The sequence below is a fragment of the Lycium barbarum genome, chromosome 2 (assembly GCF_019175385.1).
Source record: "Lycium barbarum isolate Lr01 chromosome 2, ASM1917538v2, whole genome shotgun sequence".
Classification (NCBI taxonomy): Eukaryota; Viridiplantae; Streptophyta; class Magnoliopsida; order Solanales; family Solanaceae; genus Lycium; species Lycium barbarum.
Genome location: NC_083338.1, coordinates 108,346,196 through 108,351,048, shown reverse-complemented (window position 1 = coordinate 108,351,048; position 4,853 = coordinate 108,346,196). Strand labels below are relative to the sequence as shown.

Genomic DNA, 4,853 nt, shown 5'->3' with positions numbered 1-4,853 from the left:
TGCAAACTCTCCATCCGGTGACAATTCTAGTCGGGATCAACTCATTCTTTGCATTCGGCACAACAGTGATGCCGCCCTTCTTAGGAACACATTGGACTGGGCTCACCCATTTACTATCAGCAATTGGGTAAACCACACTCGCATCCAGCCATTTGATGATCTCTTTCTTGACGACCTCTTGCATATTCTCGTTCAGTCGCCTCTGATGCTCTACACTCGGTTTGCTACCCTCCTCCAACTGAATTTTGTGCTCACATATCCCAAATGGACTACCTCGAATGTCTGGTATGGTCCAACCAATAGCACGTCTATACTCCCTCAACACCTCCAACAGCTGAAAAATCTGCTCCTCAGTCAATAGGGTTGAAACAATCACCGGTAATGTATTGTCCGGACCAAGGAACTCATATTTCAGATGTGATGGGAGCTGCTTAAGCTCCAACTTAGGTGGCTCAATAATCGAAGGCTTTGCTGGAGGAGTTGTTCTATTTTCCAGATCGAGATTCAGCTTCTTTAAGTGGTATGAATATGAGCCCAACCCACCAAGTGAATTAACTGTCTCCACATAGCCTTCCAGGTCTTCAGCATCGAAATTCATAAGAATACCAGCTAGAGCTTCACCCGAACTTTCTTCTTCCATCTTAAACTCCACTGCTTCATCAACAACATCAAATGAATCAATTACCGAAATACTCTCGTAAGCACTTGGTAACTTCATCCCTTTGCGAGCCTGAAACGTCACTTCTTCATTGTTGACTCGGAACTTAATTTCATTTTTCTCCGAATCCATCAGAGCCCTCCCTGTAGCAAGGAAAGGTCTCCCCAGAATGATAGGAATGTCCCGATCAACAGCACAGTCAAGAATCACAAAATCTGCGGGCAATATAAAATCACCAACCCGCACAATTACATCATCAACCACCCCAACAGGTCTTTTGATAGACCTATCAGCCATCTGCAACCTCATCGTAGTTGGCCTTGGCATCCCCAAACCTGATTTCTTATATATAGCAAGGGGCATCAAATTAATACTCGCCCCATTATCACACAAAGCGCGAGCAAAATCATGGTGCCCAATAGAACAAGGAATGGTGAACGCCCCAGGATCTCTCTTTTTCTGAACAGTTGTGGTTGAGATGATGGAACTCACAGTGTGAGTCAAACTCACGGTTTCATGTTGAACCGTCTTCTTCTTGGTCAGCAGATCTTTCAAATATTTAGCAAAACCGGTCATCTCCTTGACAACTTCCAAGAAGGGAAAATTCAGAGATAACTGCTTCAGCTGATCATTAAACTTCTCAAACTTAGCATCTTCCTTCTTCTTTACCAACCTCTGAGGAAAGGGAGGTTTAGATTTGAATAGCTGCGTCAAAGGGCGGAGAGCCCCTTTCACAGCCTGCTTACTTGTGTCATCAGCATCTCTCACCATCTCTGGAATATCAGCAACCTTCTTGTCAGTAGGAATCTCATCAGCAATAATGGGTGTTTCAGACTGCACCTCATCCTCTTCATCTATCGGCTCAAGATCAATCACCTTCTCAGCAGCCCCCTGGAGTGTTTTACCACTCCTAGTAGTGATGGCAAACACACGGTCTACACCGCCTCCCCCATTCTTGGGATTCAGAATAGTGTCACTCGGAATCCCTCCCTTTTTAGGAGGGTGCTGCTCTCTATAAATATCCCTCATCTGCGACTCAAGCTTCTGAATAGCCGATGTATGGGAACCCACTATTTCTATCAGCCCAGATAAAGTCCTTTCAGACTTAGATTGATTGGCCAGAATCTTCTCAAGCATTGCTTCAACTTTCGAACTACCTTGCTCTGTTGACTGCCCTTTCGGTGGTATATAAGGATTGGAACTCTTGTTCCCAAAATTGTTTTTGTTGTTGTAGCTCCCTTGGTTTGCACCACCATAATTATTGTTGTAGTTCCCAGAGTTGTTGTAAGCACCTTGACCTTGCTGAGGTCTCCATTGATTCTGATTCTGATAGCTACCTTGGTAATTCTGTCTTTGATAACTCGCTTGAGAGTTATTAACATAATTCGCATCTTCAACCTGCATATGTGGCCCATCAAGGAACGGACCATATTGAGCATGGTACATCCCTTTTGGAAAAACTGTATCATCCTCACAAACATTTACCTTCTTGATTTGAGATTCATCAAACTTCTTCGTCAGCAAGGAACTATTTGTTGCAAGTTCTGCCAATGTTTGTTGGGTGTCTTGATTCTCCTTCACTATATTTTGGATCATAGCACTACCATACGGTACCACATCAGCATTGTTTGAGTGCCAAGCCTGATTATGAGTTGTCAGCTTGTTAAGTATGGTGGTCACTCGTCGAAAGGTCTTGTTCATAAAACAACCATCAGCTGCATTATTAGCTACTGACTGTGTCACTGGATCTAACCCTCGGTAGAACTTCTCCGTCAATATATGTTCTGGAAAACCATGATTCGGGCTGTTCTGCAAATACTCCTTGAATCTATCCCAGGCTTCATATAGTTGTTCCCCCGGTCGCTGCTTAAATTCATATATCTTGTCACGAATCTCAGCCTTCTTGCTAGGGGGGTACCACTTTGTGAGAAAAGCGGTCACCATCTCTGCCCATGAAGTAATCGAATTTCTGGGCAGCTTCTCGAACCATGATCTTGCCTCTCCAGCTAAGGAATATTTGAATAACCTCAACCGAATAGCATCTTGTGCAACGTTGTTCTGGATGTGATTAGCACACACATCCATAAAATTCTGCAAATAACGTTGAGGGTCATTCTCGGTAGAGTTCCGAAAGTACCCCTCAAGCTTCAACAGCTGGTATAGAGAGGAGTCAATTTTCACAGTAGCAGCTCCAACTCGAGGCTGAACAATAGCAGATGCATAGTCCTCCTCTGGAACAAGATCAACGAAAATATTCTAATCATCAGATTCATTCGCCTGATTGTTCAACCGATTCCCCTGATTACCAGCACGCTGATTTTGCTGATTTTGATTCATGTTCACCTAGTTTACACAAAGTAGCAAACAAGGTGTGATGGAATAAGCAAAAGACTTTAATCAAAGTTTGATACGCTCAAATTACACCTATTAATGGTATAACGCGGACGTTGTCAAATATATTAACCCAACAAGGTTGGGATCGAATCCCACAGGGAATATGGTGTGAAAAGGTTACTAAAGTCGTAGGATGCTAAGTTCTAGGTCTAATGTCTTAATCCGATGATTTTGGTAAAAGTTGGTTTTTCTATAACTAATTGCTATCTACTTGCTTTGGTGGAAATTTATGGTAAAAGAAACTAAGGTTGTGTCCCCGTTAGATAGAGTGTATGATCATGGGTATTGATCTTGATATACTTATAATGGATCATTATATGAATGCACTTATTGTAGAATACGGACCGTAAACTGAGTTTACGACCTGGTTCTGCACTTTCAACTATTGTCATGCCAAATTTGTTCCGTCACCTGAAAAACACTAAAAATCACGTAAAATCACATAGATTTGCTTAAAAACAAGTAAAACTTATAGCAAAAAAGCATCGATTTGTGGCGTAAAATCACGCCATATCAACACCCCCAACTTAAAGTATTTGCTTCTCCTCAAGCAAGCCATGCAAACAACGACTCAATCTAACACCTAGATATCATAGAATAACAATGTCTACATTGGTTTTGACTCTGAACCACCGGCATGCATGTTTTTCTTCAAAGGACCACCCCAATTTTCTATTTCAAAGCAATATACACAACTCAAGAACGCTATGACTAACAATGAAGCTTCAATGCATGACATTACATTATCGAACATATTATGATGCACACAAACGCTACTTTAGGTGGTCACTTTCTATTGCTCAATTCTCATCCTTATGCCCTCACATAGACCATAGAATGTCCCAACACACATATATACAACAAGAAATTCATATTTACACATGCAAATACCATAGGCTTGCCCTTATTTTCTATGTTCTCATCCTAGGCTCGTTCGGTTGTGATCTCATTAGGACTTGTTTCAGCTTGTAATGTAGGCTTAGGGACGGGTAGGATACTTTTTGGATATTAGTGACTCACCCTCCTTGACACTACAACATCTCTTCACTTTGATTCGCCTCTTTTCTTTCCAGCCCCTTTATTTTCTTTCAAGTTTTCGACCTCGATGTGGTTTTATTCCTATCCAACTGGCAATTCTTTTTGTGTTTCAATTTTCTGATTTTTTTTTATATATATGCAACTACCACATCGACTCTCTACTAGCAAACTCCACCACCCCCAACATATGTTCTTACATCTACTTCACATTTTTAATTCACCCCCAACTTAGGCACATAGCCTCATCTTTCTAGTAGCATCAAGGAGGGAACAGGTGCGAAGATGGATATATTTTACAACGGGTGAGGTTTCATTCGGCGTATCAAGAAAAAGGTCAAAAGGCTCAAAAAGGGAAACTAGTGATATTTTCAGCTTTTGGTGAGGCTTATTTAGGCAAAGTGACTATTTACACAAAGAAAGCCTAAGATCATTTCACAACCAAACTAACTTTCAAATTTCAAACAAGACCAACCAGGCAAGTTCTAGATTATACATGCTTAAACAGAATTAAATTAACAACTCACACACACATTGGCATAAGGACAATCATTTTTACACTTGTGACCTCCTAAGTAGTCATTCATCACACACAATACCCCAATAATCACAATGTCATATAAAGAATCAATCATGTCAAACAATAATTGTTCTCTGCCCTTGATTTTAAACGCTGGCCTTTATTATATTTCGATCGTGCCCTAATTTTTTTTTATTCTAAATACGGTCCGTAAAGTGATTTACGACCCGTATTTAGAGATGTTGA

At 41.0% G+C, this 4,853-nt stretch overlaps 1 non-coding gene across 1 annotated transcript; it reads left to right on the top strand.

Moving 5' to 3' along the window:
• Window positions 1-2,447: 2,447 nt before the first annotated feature.
• LOC132629584 (small nucleolar RNA R71) lies at window positions 2,448-2,553 on the top strand. Its single transcript, XR_009578352.1, has one exon. It is a non-coding gene; the product is annotated as a small nucleolar RNA R71 (small nucleolar RNA).
• Window positions 2,554-4,853: the final 2,300 nt, after the last annotated feature.